At 39.3% G+C, this 13530-nt stretch overlaps 28 non-coding genes and 1 pseudogene across 28 annotated transcripts; all 29 read right to left on the minus strand.

Annotated features, from left to right (window-relative positions):
• Nucleotides 1-243: 243 nt before the first annotated feature.
• LOC146038295 (5S ribosomal RNA) lies at nt 244-362 on the minus strand. The gene has a single exon (XR_014461898.1). It is a non-coding gene; the product is annotated as a 5S ribosomal RNA (ribosomal RNA).
• A 345-nt stretch (nt 363-707) lies between these two features.
• On the minus strand, nt 708-826 carry LOC146038944 (5S ribosomal RNA). Its single transcript, XR_014462493.1, has one exon. It is a non-coding gene; the product is annotated as a 5S ribosomal RNA (ribosomal RNA).
• Nucleotides 827-1171: 345 nt separating this feature from the next.
• LOC146038454 (5S ribosomal RNA) lies at nt 1172-1290 on the minus strand. Its single transcript, XR_014462044.1, has one exon. It is a non-coding gene; the product is annotated as a 5S ribosomal RNA (ribosomal RNA).
• A 345-nt stretch (nt 1291-1635) lies between these two features.
• On the minus strand, nt 1636-1754 carry LOC146038119 (5S ribosomal RNA). Its single transcript, XR_014461737.1, has one exon. It is a non-coding gene; the product is annotated as a 5S ribosomal RNA (ribosomal RNA).
• A 345-nt stretch (nt 1755-2099) lies between these two features.
• On the minus strand, nt 2100-2218 carry LOC146039950 (5S ribosomal RNA). The gene has a single exon (XR_014463168.1). It is a non-coding gene; the product is annotated as a 5S ribosomal RNA (ribosomal RNA).
• Nucleotides 2219-2563: 345 nt separating this feature from the next.
• Nucleotides 2564-2682, minus strand: LOC146038455 (5S ribosomal RNA). The gene has a single exon (XR_014462045.1). It is a non-coding gene; the product is annotated as a 5S ribosomal RNA (ribosomal RNA).
• A 345-nt stretch (nt 2683-3027) lies between these two features.
• Nucleotides 3028-3146, minus strand: LOC146038120 (5S ribosomal RNA). Its single transcript, XR_014461738.1, has one exon. It is a non-coding gene; the product is annotated as a 5S ribosomal RNA (ribosomal RNA).
• Nucleotides 3147-3491: 345 nt separating this feature from the next.
• On the minus strand, nt 3492-3610 carry LOC146039420 (5S ribosomal RNA). The gene has a single exon (XR_014462927.1). It is a non-coding gene; the product is annotated as a 5S ribosomal RNA (ribosomal RNA).
• Nucleotides 3611-3955: 345 nt separating this feature from the next.
• LOC146039952 (5S ribosomal RNA) lies at nt 3956-4074 on the minus strand. The gene has a single exon (XR_014463170.1). It is a non-coding gene; the product is annotated as a 5S ribosomal RNA (ribosomal RNA).
• A 345-nt stretch (nt 4075-4419) lies between these two features.
• On the minus strand, nt 4420-4538 carry LOC146039953 (5S ribosomal RNA). The gene has a single exon (XR_014463171.1). It is a non-coding gene; the product is annotated as a 5S ribosomal RNA (ribosomal RNA).
• Nucleotides 4539-4883: 345 nt separating this feature from the next.
• LOC146038197 (5S ribosomal RNA) lies at nt 4884-5002 on the minus strand. Its single transcript, XR_014461809.1, has one exon. It is a non-coding gene; the product is annotated as a 5S ribosomal RNA (ribosomal RNA).
• Nucleotides 5003-5347: 345 nt separating this feature from the next.
• Nucleotides 5348-5466, minus strand: LOC146038121 (5S ribosomal RNA). The gene has a single exon (XR_014461739.1). It is a non-coding gene; the product is annotated as a 5S ribosomal RNA (ribosomal RNA).
• Nucleotides 5467-5811: 345 nt separating this feature from the next.
• Nucleotides 5812-5930, minus strand: LOC146037602 (5S ribosomal RNA). The gene has a single exon (XR_014461265.1). It is a non-coding gene; the product is annotated as a 5S ribosomal RNA (ribosomal RNA).
• Nucleotides 5931-6275: 345 nt separating this feature from the next.
• Nucleotides 6276-6394, minus strand: LOC146038838 (5S ribosomal RNA). The gene has a single exon (XR_014462396.1). It is a non-coding gene; the product is annotated as a 5S ribosomal RNA (ribosomal RNA).
• A 345-nt stretch (nt 6395-6739) lies between these two features.
• Nucleotides 6740-6858, minus strand: LOC146039385 (5S ribosomal RNA). The gene has a single exon (XR_014462894.1). It is a non-coding gene; the product is annotated as a 5S ribosomal RNA (ribosomal RNA).
• A 345-nt stretch (nt 6859-7203) lies between these two features.
• On the minus strand, nt 7204-7322 carry LOC146039630 (5S ribosomal RNA). The gene has a single exon (XR_014463118.1). It is a non-coding gene; the product is annotated as a 5S ribosomal RNA (ribosomal RNA).
• Nucleotides 7323-7668: 346 nt separating this feature from the next.
• Nucleotides 7669-7787, minus strand: LOC146038456 (5S ribosomal RNA). The gene has a single exon (XR_014462046.1). It is a non-coding gene; the product is annotated as a 5S ribosomal RNA (ribosomal RNA).
• Nucleotides 7788-8132: 345 nt separating this feature from the next.
• On the minus strand, nt 8133-8251 carry LOC146039794 (5S ribosomal RNA; annotated as a pseudogene).
• A 345-nt stretch (nt 8252-8596) lies between these two features.
• LOC146038604 (5S ribosomal RNA) lies at nt 8597-8715 on the minus strand. The gene has a single exon (XR_014462183.1). It is a non-coding gene; the product is annotated as a 5S ribosomal RNA (ribosomal RNA).
• A 345-nt stretch (nt 8716-9060) lies between these two features.
• On the minus strand, nt 9061-9179 carry LOC146039955 (5S ribosomal RNA). Its single transcript, XR_014463172.1, has one exon. It is a non-coding gene; the product is annotated as a 5S ribosomal RNA (ribosomal RNA).
• Nucleotides 9180-9524: 345 nt separating this feature from the next.
• On the minus strand, nt 9525-9643 carry LOC146039956 (5S ribosomal RNA). The gene has a single exon (XR_014463173.1). It is a non-coding gene; the product is annotated as a 5S ribosomal RNA (ribosomal RNA).
• A 345-nt stretch (nt 9644-9988) lies between these two features.
• On the minus strand, nt 9989-10107 carry LOC146039957 (5S ribosomal RNA). The gene has a single exon (XR_014463174.1). It is a non-coding gene; the product is annotated as a 5S ribosomal RNA (ribosomal RNA).
• Nucleotides 10108-10452: 345 nt separating this feature from the next.
• On the minus strand, nt 10453-10571 carry LOC146038198 (5S ribosomal RNA). The gene has a single exon (XR_014461810.1). It is a non-coding gene; the product is annotated as a 5S ribosomal RNA (ribosomal RNA).
• Nucleotides 10572-10916: 345 nt separating this feature from the next.
• LOC146038365 (5S ribosomal RNA) lies at nt 10917-11035 on the minus strand. The gene has a single exon (XR_014461962.1). It is a non-coding gene; the product is annotated as a 5S ribosomal RNA (ribosomal RNA).
• Nucleotides 11036-11380: 345 nt separating this feature from the next.
• LOC146038277 (5S ribosomal RNA) lies at nt 11381-11499 on the minus strand. The gene has a single exon (XR_014461881.1). It is a non-coding gene; the product is annotated as a 5S ribosomal RNA (ribosomal RNA).
• Nucleotides 11500-11844: 345 nt separating this feature from the next.
• Nucleotides 11845-11963, minus strand: LOC146038841 (5S ribosomal RNA). The gene has a single exon (XR_014462398.1). It is a non-coding gene; the product is annotated as a 5S ribosomal RNA (ribosomal RNA).
• A 345-nt stretch (nt 11964-12308) lies between these two features.
• Nucleotides 12309-12427, minus strand: LOC146039386 (5S ribosomal RNA). The gene has a single exon (XR_014462895.1). It is a non-coding gene; the product is annotated as a 5S ribosomal RNA (ribosomal RNA).
• A 345-nt stretch (nt 12428-12772) lies between these two features.
• On the minus strand, nt 12773-12891 carry LOC146039631 (5S ribosomal RNA). The gene has a single exon (XR_014463119.1). It is a non-coding gene; the product is annotated as a 5S ribosomal RNA (ribosomal RNA).
• A 345-nt stretch (nt 12892-13236) lies between these two features.
• On the minus strand, nt 13237-13355 carry LOC146038457 (5S ribosomal RNA). Its single transcript, XR_014462047.1, has one exon. It is a non-coding gene; the product is annotated as a 5S ribosomal RNA (ribosomal RNA).
• Between the last annotated feature and the right edge of the window lie 175 nt (nt 13356-13530).

Genomic DNA, 13530 nt, shown 5'->3' on the forward strand with positions numbered 1-13530 from the left:
TAATGTAAAAAGACCTACAGGACATGATATTAGCAGGTGGTCTCAAATTAAACTACTAAAGAGGCTCAACACTGTTTAGCTGCCAAAAGCAGTTGGAATTGGGCCTAAACAGTGTGGTAAGTTTTTAGGTGATGGCTATTGTGTCTGTTTGACCTCTTCCAAATATCTGTACTGTCAATAAAGAGAAAAAAGTTTCCAATTTAAAAAGCTAGAGAATAAAAACAATTTGCCAGTAATGGGAAATACCTACAGCACCTGGTGTTCCCATGTGGTCTCCCACCCAAGTACTAACCAGGCCCAACACTGCTTAGCTTCCAAGATCAGACGAGATTGGGCGTATCCAATGTGGTAAGGCTGTAGGTGAGATACTGGCACTTTTTTGCCCTCTTCTACTTCTATAACCAGGTAAGCTAATAAAAAAGTTTCCTAACTGTATTGCCTTACTGAAAAAAATCATGTGTTGGTAATGTAAAAAGACCTACAGGACATGATATTAGCAGGTGGTCTCAAATTAAACTACTAAAGAGGCTCAACACTGTTTAGCTGCCAAAAGCAGTTGGAATTGGGCCTAAACAGTGTGGTAAGTTTTTAGGTGATGGCTATTGTGTCTGTTTGACCTGTCCCAAATGTCTGTATTGGCAATAAAAATAAAAAGTTTCCAATTTAAATAGCAAGAGAATAAAAACAATTTGCCATTAATTGGAAAAAACCTACAGCACCTGGTGTTCCCATGTGGTCTCCCAACCAAGTACTAACCAGGCACAACACTGCTTAGCTTCCAAGATCAGACGAGATTGGGCGTATCCAATGTGGTATGGCTGTAGGTGAGATACCGGCACTTTTTTGCCCTCTTCTACTTCTATAACCAGGAAAGCTAATAAAAAAGTTTCCTAACTGTATTGCCTTACTGAAAAAAATCATGTGTTGGTAATGTAAAAAGACCTACAGGACATGATATTAGCAGGTGGTCTCAAATTAAACTACTTAAGAGGCTCAACACTGTTTAGCTGCCAAAAGCAGTTGGAATTGGGCCTAAACAGTGTGGTAAGTTTTTAGGTGATGGCTATTGTGTCTGTTTGACCTCTTCCAAATGTCTGTACTGTCAATAAAGAGAAAAAAGTTTCCAATTTAAAAAGCTGGAGAATAAAAACAATTTGCCAGTAATGGGAAAAACCTACAGCACCTGGTGTTCCCATGTGGTCTCCCACCCAAGTACTAACCAGGCCCAACACTGTTTAGCTTCCAAGATCAGACGAGATTAGGCGTATCCAATGTGGTATGGCTGTAGGTGAGATACAGGCACTTTTTTGCCATCTTCTACTTCTATAACCAGGTAAGCTAATAAAAAAGTTTCCTAACTATATTGGCTTACTGAAAAAAATTATGTGTTGGTAATGTAAAAAGACCTACAGGACATGATATTAGCAGGTGGTCTCAAATTAAACTACTAAAGAGGCTCAACACTGTTTAGCTCCCAAAAGCAGTTGGAATTGGGCCTAAACAGTGTGGTAAGTTTTTAGGTGATGGCTATTGTGTCTGTTTGACCTGTCCCAAATGTCTGTATTGGCAATAAAAATAAAAAGTTTCCAATTTAAATTGCAAGAGAATAAAAACAATTTGCCATTAATGGGAAAAAACCTACAGCACCTGGTGTTCCCATGTGGTCTCCCACCCAAGTACTAACCAGGCCCAACACTGCTTAGCTTCCAAGATCAGACGAGATTGGGCGTATCCAATGTGGTATGGCTGTAGTTGAGATACCGGCACTTTTTTGCCCTCTTCTACTTCTATAACCAGGTAAGCTAATAAAAAAGTTTCCTAACTGTATTGTCTTACTGAAAAAAATCATGTGTTGGTAATGTAAAAAGACCTACAGGACATGATATTAGCAGGTGGTCTCAAATTAAACTACTAAAGAGGCTCAACACTGTTTAGCTGCCAAAAGCAGTTGGAATTGGGCCTAAACAGTGTGATAAGTTTTTAGGTGATGGCTATTGTGTCTGTTTGACCTGTCCCAAATGTCTGTATTGGCAATAATAATAATAAGTTTCCAATTTAAATAGCAAGAGAATAAAAACAATTTGCCATTAATGGGAAAAAACCTACAGCACCTGGTGTTCCCATGTGGTCTCCCACCCAAGTACTAACCAGGCCCAACACTGCTTAGCTTCCAAGATCAGACGAGATTGGGCGTATCCAATGTGGTATGGCTGTAGGTGAGATACCGGCACTTTTTTGCCCTCTTCTACTTCTATAACCAGGAAAGCTAATAAAAAAGTTTCCTAACTGTATTGCCTTACTGAAAAAAATCATGTGTTGGTAATGTAAAAATACCTACAGGACATGATATTAGTAGGTGGTCTCAAATTAAACTACTTAAGAGGCTCAACACTGTTTAGCTGCCAAAAGCAGTTGGAATTGGGCCTAAACAGTGTGGTAAGTTTTTAGGTGATGGCTATTGTGTCTGTTTGACCTCTTCCAAATGTCTGTACTGTCAATAAAGAGAAAAAAGTTTCCAATTTAAAAAGCTGGAGAATAAAAACAATTTGCCAGTAATGGGAAAAACCTACAGCACCTGGTGTTCCCATGTGGTCTCCCACCCAAGTACTAACCAGGCCCAACACTGTTTAGCTTCCAAGATCAGACGAGATTAGGCGTATCCAATGTGGTATGGCTGTAGGTGAGATACAGGCACTTTTTTGCCATCTTCTACTTCTATAACCAGGTAAGCTAATAAAAAAGTTTCCTAACTATATTGGCTTACTGAAAAAAATTATGTGTTGGTAATGTAAAAAGACCTACAGGACATGATATTAGCAGGTGGTCTCAAATTAAACTACTAAAGAGGCTCAACACTGTTTAGCTCCCAAAAGCAGTTGGAATTGGGCCTAAACAGTGTGGTAAGTTTTTAGGTGATGGCTATTGTGTCTGTTTGACCTGTCCCAAATGTCTGTATTGGCAATAAAAATAAAAAGTTTCCAATTTAAATTGCAAGAGAATAAAAACAATTTGCCATTAATGGGAAAAAACCTACAGCACCTGGTGTTCCCATGTGGTCTCCCACCCAAGTACTAACCAGGCCCAACACTGCTTAGCTTCCAAGATCAGACGAGATTGGGCGTATCCAATGTGGTATGGCTGTAGTTGAGATACAGGCACTTTTTTGCCCTCTTCTACTTCTATAACCAGGTAAGCTAATAAAAAAGTTTCCTAACTGTATTGTCTTACTGAAAAAAATCATGTGTTGGTAATGTAAAAAGACCTACAGGACATGATATTAGCAGGTGGTCTCAAATTAAACTACTAAAGAGGCTCAACACTGTTTAGCTGCCAAAAGCAGTTGGAATTGGGCCTAAACAGTGTGGTAAGTTTTTAGGTGATGGCTATTGTGTCTGTTTGACCTCTTCCAAATGTCTGTATTGGCAATAAAGAGAAAAAAGTTTCCAATTTAAAAAGCTAGAGAATAAAAACAATTTGCCAGTAATGGGAAAAACCTACAGCATCTGGTGTTCCCATGTGGTCTCCCACCCAAGTACTAACCAGGCCCAACACTGCTTAGCTTCCAAGATCAGACGAGATTGGGCGTATCCAATGTGGTATGGCTGTAAGGGAGATACAGGCACTTTTTTGCCCTCTTCTACTTCTATAACCAGGTAAGCTATTATAAAAGTTTCCTAACTATATTGGCTTACTGAAAAAAATCATGTGTTGGTAATGTAAAAAGACCTACAGGACATGATATTAGCAGGTGGTCTCAAATTAAACTACTAAAGAGGCTCAACACTGTTTAGCTCCGAAAAGCAGTTGGAATTGGGCCTAAACAGTGTGGTAAGTTTTTAGGTGATGGCTATTGTGTCTGTTTGACCTGTCCCAAATGTCTGTATTGGCAATAAAAATAAAAAGTTTCCAATTTAAATAGCAAGAGAATAAAAACAATTTGCCATTAATGGGAAAAAACCTACAGCACCTGGTGTTCCCATGTGGTCTCCCACCCAAGTACTAACCAGGCCCAACACTGCTTAGCTTCCAAGATCAGACGAGATTGGGCGTATCCAATGTGGTATGGCTGTAGGTGAGATACTGGCACTTTTTTGCCCTCTTCTACTTCTATAACCAGGTAAGCTAATAAAAAAGTTTCCTAACTGTATTGCCTTACTGAAAAAAATCATGTGTTGGTAATGTAAAAAGACCTACAGGACATGATATTAGCATGTGGTCTCAAATTAAACTACTAAAGAGGCTCAACACTGTTTAGCTGCCAAAAGCAGTTGGAATTGGGCCTAAACAGTGTGGTAAGTTTTTAGGTGATGGCTATTGTGTCTGTTTGACCTGTCCCAAATGTCTGTATTGGCAATAAAAATAAAAAGTTTCCAATTTAAATAACAAGAGAATAAAAACAATTTGCCATTAATGGGAAAAAACCTACAGCACCTGGTGTTCCCATGTGGTCTCCCACCCAAGTACTAACCAGGCCCAACACTGCTTAGCTTCCAAGATCAGACGAGATTGGGCGTATCCAATGTGGTATGGCTGTAGGTGAGATACCGGCACTTTTTTGCCCTCTTCTACTTCTATAACCAGGAAAGCTAATAAAAAAGTTTCCTAACTGTATTGCCTTACTGAAAAAAATCATGCGTTGGTAATGTAAAAAGACCTACAGGACATGATATTAGCAGGTGGTCTCAAATTAAACTACTTAAGAGGCTCAACACTGTTTAGCTGCCAAAAGCAGTTGGAATTGGGCCTAAACAGTGTGGTAAGTTTTTAGGTGATGGCTATTGTGTCTGTTTGACCTCTTCCAAATGTCTGTACTGTCAATAAAGAGAAAAAAGTTTCCAATTTAAAAAGCTAGAGAATAAAAACAATTTGCCACTAATGGGAAAAACCTACAGCACCTGGTGTTCCCATGTGGTCTCCCACCCAAGTACTAACCAGGCCCAACACAGCTTAGCTTCCAAGATCAGACGAGATTGGGCGTATCCAATGTGGTATGGCTGTAGGTGAGATACTGGCACTTTTTTGCCCTCTTCTACTTCTATAACCAGGTAAGCTAATAAAAAAGTTTCCTAACTGTATTGCCTTACTGAAAAAAATCATGTGTTGGTAATGTAAAAAGACCTACAGGATATGATATTAGCAGGTGGTCTCAAATTAAACTACTTAAGAGGCTCAACACTGTTTAGCTCCCAAAAGCAGTTGGAATTGGGCCTAAACAGTGTGGTAAGTTTTTAGGTGATGGCTATTGTGTCGGTTTGACCTGTCCCAAATGTCTGTATTGGCAATAAAAATAAAAAGTTTCCAATTTAAATAGCAAGAGAATAAAAACAATTTGCCATTAATGGGAAAAAACCTACAGCACCTGGTGTTCCCATGTGGTCTCCCACCCAAGTACTAACCAGGCCCAACACTGCTTAGCTTCCAAGATCAGACGAGATTGGGCGTATCCAATGTGGTATGGCTGTAGTTGAGATACCGGCACTTTTTAGCCCTCTTCTACTTCTATAACCAGGTAAGCTAATAAAAAAGTTTCCTAACTGTATAGTCTTACTGAAAAAAATCATGTGTTGGTAATGTAAAAAGACCTACAGGACATGATATTAGCAGGTGGTCTCAAATTAAACTACTAAAGAGGCTCAACACTGTTTAGCTGCCAAAAGCAGTTGGAATTGGGCCTAAACAGTGTGGTAAGTTTTTAGGTGATGGCTATTGTGTCTGTTTGACCTCTTCCAAATATTTGTACTGTCAATAAAGAGAAAAAAGTTTCCAATTTAAAAAGCTAGAGAATAAAAACAATTTGCCAGTAATGGGAAATACCTACAGCACCTGGTGTTCCCATGTGGTCTCCCACCCAAGTACTAACCAGGCCCAACACTGCTTAGCTTCCAAGATCAGACGAGATTGGGCGTATCCAATGTGGTATGGCTGTAGGTGAGATACTGGCACTTTTTTGCCCTCTTCTACTTCTATAACCAGGTAAGCTAATAAAAAAGTTTCCTAACTGTATTGCCTTACTGAAAAAAATCATGTGTTGGTAATGTAAAAAGACCTACAGGACATGATATTAGCAGGTGGTCTCAAATTAAACTACTAAAGAGGCTCAACACTGTTTAGCTGCCAAAAGCAGTTGGAATTGGGCCTAAACAGTGTGGTAAGTTTTTAGGTGATGGCTATTGTGTCTGTTTGACCTGTCCCAAATGTCTGTATTGGCAATAAAAATAAAAAGTTTCCAATTTAAATAGCAAGAGAATAAAAACAATTTGCCATTAATGGGAAAAAACCTACAGCACCTGGTGTTCCCATGTGGTCTCACACCCAAGTACTAACCAGGCCCAACACTGCTTAGCTTCCAAGATCAGACGAGATTGGGCGTATCCAATGTGGTATGGCTGTAGGTGAGATACCGGCACTTTTTTGCCCTCTTCTACTTCTATAACCAGGAAAGCTAATAAAAAAGTTTCCTAACTGTATTGCCTTACTGAAAAAAATCATGTGTTGGTAATGTAAAAAGACCTACAGGACATGATATTAGCAGGTGGTCTCAAATTAAACTACTTAAGAGGCTCAACACTGTTTAGCTGCCAAAAGCAGTTGGAATTGGGCCTAAACAGTGTGGTAACTTTTTAGGTGATGGCTATTGTGTCTGTTTGACCTCTTCCAAATGTCTGTACTGTCAATAAAGAGAAAAAAGTTTCCAATTTAAAAAGCTGGAGAATAAAAACAATTTGCCATTAATGGGAAAAACCTACAGCACCTGGTGTTCCCATGTGGTCTCCCACCCAAGTACTAACCAGGCCCAACACTGTTTAGCTTCCAAGATCAGACGAGAGTAGGCGTATCCAATGTGGTATGGCTGTAGGTGAGATACAGGCACTTTTTTGCCATCTTCTACTTCTATAACCAGGTAAGCTAATAAAAAAGTTTCCTAACTATATTGGCTTACTGAAAAAAATTATGTGTTGGTAATGTAAAAAGACCTACAGGACATGATATTAGCAGGTGGTCTCAAATTAAACTACTAAAGAGGCTCAACACTGTTTAGCTCCCAAAAGCAGTTGGAATTGGGCCTAAACAGTGTGGTAAGTTTTTAGGTGATGGCTATTGTGTCTGTTTGACCTGTCCCAAATGTCTGTATTGGCAATAATAATAAAAAGTTTCCAATTTAAATAGCAAGAGAATAAAAACAATTTGCCATTAATGGGAAAAAACCTACAGCACCTGGTGTTCCCATGTGGTCTCCCACCCAAGTACTAACCAGGCCCAACACTGCTTAGCTTCCAATATCAGACGAGATTCTGCGTATCCAATGTGGTATGGCTGTAGGTGAGATACCGGCACTTTTTTGCCCTCTTCTACTTCTATAACCAGGAAAGCTAATAAAAAAAGTTTCCTAACTGTATTGCCTTACTGAAAAAAATCATGTGTTGGTAATGTAAAAAGACCTACAGGACATGATATTAGCAGGTGGTCTCAAATTAAACTACTTAAGAGGCTCAACACTGTTTAGCTGCCAAAAGCAGTTGGAATTGGGCCTAAACAGTGTGGTAAGTTTTTAGGTGATGGCTATTGTGTCTGTTTGACCTCTTCCAAATGTCTGTACTGTCAATAAAGAGAAAAAAGTTTCCAATTTAAAAAGCTGGAGAATAAAAACAATTTGCCAGTAATGGGAAAAACCTACAGCACCTGGTGTTCCCATGTGGTCTCCCACCCAAGTACTAACCAGGCCCAACACTGTTTAGCTTCCAAGATCAGACGAGATTAGGCGTATCCAATGTGGTATGGCTGTAGGTGAGATACAGGCACTTTTTTGCCATCTTCTACTTCTATAACCAGGTAAGCTAATAAAAAAGTTTCCTAACTATATTGGCTTACTGAAAAAAATTATGTGTTGGTAATGTAAAAAGACCTACAGGACATGATATTAGCAGGTGGTCTCAAATTAAACTACTAAAGAGGCTCAACACTGTTTAGCTCCCAAAAGCAGTTGGAATTGGGCCTAAACAGTGTGGTACGTTTTTAGGTGATGGCTATTGTGTCTGTTTGACCTGTCCCAAATGTCTGTATTGGCAATAAAAATAAAAAGTTTCCAATTTAAATTGCAAGAGAATAAAAACAATTTGCCATTAATGGGAAAAAACCTACAGCACCTGGTGTTCCCATGTGGTCTCCCACCCAAGTATTAACCAGGCCCAACACTGCTTACCTTCCAAGATCAGACGAGATTGGGCGTATCCAATTTGCCATGGCTGTAGTTGAGATACAGGCACTTTTTTGCCCTCTTCTACTTCTATAACCAGGTAAGCTAATAAAAAAGTTTCCTAACTGTATTGTCTTACTGAAAAAAATCATGTGTTGGTAATGTAAAAAGACCTACAGGACATGATATTAGCAGGTGGTCTCAAATTAAACTACTAAAGAGGCTCAACACTGTTTAGCTGCCAAAAGCAGTTGGAATTGGGCCTAAACAGTGTGGTAAGTTTTTAGGTGATGGCTATTGTGTCTGTTTGACCTCTTCCAAATGTCTGTACTGTCAATAAAGAGAAAAAAGTTTCCAATTTAAAAAGCTAGAGAATAAAAACAATTTGCCAGTAATGGGAAAAACCTACAGCACCTGGTGTTCCCATGTGGTCTCCCACCCAAGTACTAACCAGGCCCAACACTGCTTAGCTTCCAAGATCAGACGAGATTGGGCGTATCCAATGTGGTATGGCTGTAAGGGAGATACAGGCACTTTTTTGCCCTCTTCTACTTCTATAACCAGGTAAGCTATTAAAAAAGTTTCCTAACTATATTGGCTTACTGAAAAAAATCATGTGTTGGTAATGTAAAAAGACCTACAGGACATGATATTAGCAGGTGGTCTCAAATTAAACTACTAAAGAGGCTCAACACTGTTTAGCTCCGAAAAGCAGTTGGAATTGGGCCTAAACAGTGTGGTAAGTTTTTGGGTGATGGCTATTGTGTCTGTTTGACCTGTCCCAAATGTCTGTATTGGCAATAAAAATAAAAAGTTTCCAATTTAAATAGCAAGAGAATAAAAACAATTTGCCATTAATGGGAAAAAACCTACAGCACCTGGTGTTCCCATGTGGTCTCCCACCCAAGTACTAACCAGGCCCAACACTGCTTAGCTTCCAAGATCAGACGAGATTGGGCGTATCCAATGTGGTATGGCTGTAGGTGAGATACTGGCACTTTTTTGCCCTCTTCTACTTCTATAACCAGGTAAGCTAATAAAAAAGTTTCCTAACTGTATTGCCTTACTGAAAAAAATCATGTGTTGGTAATGTAAAAAGACCTACAGGACATGATATTAGCAGGTGGTCTCAAATTAAACTACTAAAGAGGCTCAACACTGTTTAGCTGCCAAAAGCAGTTGGAATTGGGCCTAAACAGTGTGGTAAGTTTTTAGGTGATGGCTATTGTGTTTGTTTGACCTGTCCCAAATGTCTGTATTGGCAATAAAAATAAAAAGTTTCCAATTTAAATAACAAGAGAATAAAAACAATTTGCCATTAATGGGAAAAAACCTACAGCACCTGGTGTTCCCATGTGGTCTCCCACCCAAGTACTAACCAGGCCCAACACTGCTTAGCTTCCAAGATCAGACGAGATTGGGCGTATCCAATGTGGTATGGCTGTAGGTGAGATACTGGCACTTTTTTGCCCTCTTCTACTTCTATAACCAGGTAAGCTAATAAAAAAGTTTCCTAACTGTATTGCCTTACTGAAAAAAATCATGTGTTGGTAATGTAAAAAGACCTACAGGACATGATATTAGCATGTGGTCTCAAATTAAACTACTAAAGAGGCTCAACACTGTTTAGCTGCCAAAAGCAGTTGGAATTGGGCCTAAACAGTGTGGTAAGTTTTTAGGTGATGGCTATTGTGTCTGTTTGACCTGTCCCAAATGTCTGTATTGGCAATAAAAATAAAAAGTTTCCAATTTAAATAACAAGATGATAAAAACAATTTGCCATTAATGGGAAAAAACCTACAGCACCTGGTGTTCCCATGTGGTCTCCCACCCAAGTACTAACCAGGCCCAACACTGCTTAGCTTCCAAGATCAGACGAGATTGGGCGTATCCAATGTGGTATGGCTGTAGGTGAGATACCGGCACTTTTTTGCCCTCTTCTACTTCTATAACCAGGAAAGCTAATAAAAAAGTTTCCTAACTGTATTGCCTTACTGAAAAAAATCATGCGTTGGTAATGTAAAAAGACCTACAGGACATGATATTAGCAGGTGGTCTCAAATTAAACTACTTAAGAGGCTCAACACTGTTTAGCTGCCAAAAGCAGTTGGAATTGGGCCTAAACAGTGTGGTAAGTTTTTAGGTGATGGCTATTGTGTCTGTTTGACCTCTTCCAAATGTCTGTACTGTCAATAAAGAGAAAAAAGTTTCCAATTTAAAAAGCTAGAGAATAAAAACAATTTGCCACTAATGGGAAAAACCTACAGCACCTGGTGTTCCCATGTGGTCTCCCACCCAAGTACTAACCAGGCCCAACACAGCTTAGCTTCCAAGATCAGACGAGATTGGGCGTATCCAATGTGGTATGGCTGTAGGTGAGATACTGGCACTTTTTTGCCCTCTTCTACTTCTATAACCAGGTAAGCTAATAAAAAAGTTTCCTAACTGTATTGCCTTACTGAAAAAAATCATGTGTTGGTAATGTAAAAAGACCTACAGGACATGATATTAGCAGGTGGTCTCAAATTAAACTACTTAAGAGGCTCAACACTGTTTAGCTCCCAAAAGCAGTTGGAATTGGGCCTAAACAGTGTGGTAAGTTTTTAGGTGATGGCTATTGTGTCGGTTTGACCTGTCCCAAATGTCTGTATTGGCAATAAAAATAAAAAGTTTCCAATTTAAATAGCAAGAGAATAAAAACAATTTGCCATTAATGGGAAAAAACCTACAGCACCTGGTGTTCCCATGTGGTCTCCCACCCAAGTACTAACCAGGCCCAACACTGCTTAGCTTCCAAGATCAGACGAGATTGGGCGTATCCAATGAGGTATGGCTGTAGTTGAGATACCGGCACTTTTTAGCCCTCTTCTACTTCTATAACCAGGTAAGCTAATAAAAAAGTTTCCTAACTGTATAGTCTTACTGAAAAAAATCATGTGTTGGTAATGTAAAAAGACCTACAGGACATGATATTAGCAGGTGGTCTCAAATTAAACTACTAAAGAGGCTCAACACTGTTTAGCTGCCAAAAGCAGTTGGAATTGGGCCTAAACAGTGTGGTAAGTTTTTAGGTGATGGCTATTGTGTCTGTTTGACCTCTTCCAAATATTTGTACTGTCAATAAAGAGAAAAAAGTTTCCAATTTAAAAAGCTAGAGAATAAAAACAATTTGCCAGTAATGGGAAATACCTACAGCACCTGGTGTTCCCATGTGGTCTCCCACCCAAGTACTAACCAGGCCCAACACTGCTTAGCTTCCAAGATCAGACGAGACTGGGCGTATCCAATGTGGTATGGCTGTAGGTGAGATACTGGCACATTTTTGCCCTCTTCTACTTCTATAACCAGGTAAGCTAATAAAAAAGTTTCCTAACTGTATTGCCTTACTGAAAAAAATCATGTGTTGGTAATGTAAAAAGACCTACAGGACATGATATTAGCAGGTGGTCTCAAATTAAACTACTAAAGAGGCTCAGCACTGTTTAGCTGCCAAAAGCAGTTGGAATTGGGCCTAAACAGTGTGGTAAGTTTTTAGGTGATGGCTATTGTGTCTGTTTGACCTGTCCCAAATGTCTGTATTGGCAATAAAAATAAAAAGTTTCCAATTTAAATAGCAAGAGAATAAAAACAATTTGCCATTAATGGGAAAAAACCTACAGCACCTGGTGTTCCCATGTGGTCTCACACCCAAGTACTAACCAGGCCCAACACTGCTTAGCTTCCAAGATCAGACGAGATTGGGCGTATCCAATGTGGTATGGCTGTAGGTGAGATACCGGCACTTTTTTGCCCTCTTCTACTTCTATAACCAGGAAAGCTAATAAAAAAGTTTCCTAACTGTATTGCCTTACTGAAAAAAATCATGTGTTGGTAATGTAAAAAGATCTACAGGACATGATATTAGCAGGTGGTCTCAAATTAAACTACTTAAGAGGCTCAACACTGTTTAGCTGCCAAAAGCAGTTGGAATTGGGCCTAAACAGTGTGGTAAGTTTTTAGGTGATGGCTATTGTGTCTGTTTGACCTCTTCCAAATGTCTGTACTGTCAATAAAGAGAAAAAAGTTTCCAATTTAAAAAGCTGGAGAATAAAAACAATTTGCCAGTAATGGGAAAAACCTACAGCACCTGGTGTTCCCATGTGGTCTCCCACCCAAGTACTAACCAGGCCCAACACTGTTTAGCTTCCAAGATCAGACGAGAGTAGGCGTATCCAATGTGGTATGGCTGTAGGTGAGATACAGGCACTTTTTTGCCATCTTCTACTTCTATAACCAGGTAAGCTAATAAAAAAGTTTCCTAACTATATTGGCTTACTGAAAAAAATTATGTGTTGGTAATGTAAAAAGACCTACAGGACATGATATTAGCAGGTGGTCTCAAATTAAACTACTAAAGAGGCTCAACACTGTTTAGCTCCCAAAAGCAGTTGGAATTGGGCCTAAACAGTGTGGTAAGTTTTTAGGTGATGGCTATTGTGTCTGTTTGACCTGTCCCAAATGTCTGTATTGGCAATAATAATAAAAAGTTTCCAATTTAAATAGCAAGAGAATAAAAACAATTTGCCATTAATGGGAAAAAACCTACAGCACCTGGTGTTCCCATGTGGTCTCCCACCCAAGTACTAACCAGGCCCAACACTGCTTAGCTTCCAATATCAGACGAGATTCTGCGTATCCAATGTGGTATGGCTGTAGGTGAGATACCGGCACTTTTTTGCCCTCTTCTACTTCTATAACCAGGAAAGCTAATAAAAAAGTTTCTTAACTGTATTGCCTTACTGAAAAAAATCATGTGTTGGTAATGTAAAAAGACCTACAGGACATGATATTAGCAGGTGGTCTCAAATTAAACTACTTAAGAGGCTCAACACTGTTTAGCTGCCAAAAGCAGTTGGAATTGGGCCTAAACAGTGTGGTAAGTTTTTAGGTGATGGCTATTGTGTCTGTTTGACCTCTTCCAAATGTCTGTACTGTCAATAAAGAGAAAAAAGTTTCCAATTTAAAAAGCTGGAGAATAAAAACAATTTGCCAGTAATGGGAAAAACCTACAGCACCTGGTGTTCCCATGTGGTCTCCCACCCAAGTACTAACCAGGCCCAACACTGTTTAGCTTCCAAGATCAGACGAGATTAGGCGTATCCAATGTGGTATGGCTGTAGGTGAGATACAGGCACTTTTTTGCCATCTTCTACTTCTATAACCAGGTAAGCTAATAAAAAAGTTTCCTAACTATATTGGCTTACTGAAAAAAATTATGTGTTGGTAATGTAAAAAGACCTACAGGACATGATATTAGCAGGTGGTCTCAAATTAAACTACTAAAGAGGCTCAACACT

The sequence above is a fragment of the Crinia signifera genome, chromosome 9 (genome assembly GCF_055691185.1).
Source record: "Crinia signifera chromosome 9, ASM5569118v1, whole genome shotgun sequence".
Classification (NCBI taxonomy): domain Eukaryota; kingdom Metazoa; phylum Chordata; class Amphibia; order Anura; family Myobatrachidae; genus Crinia; species Crinia signifera.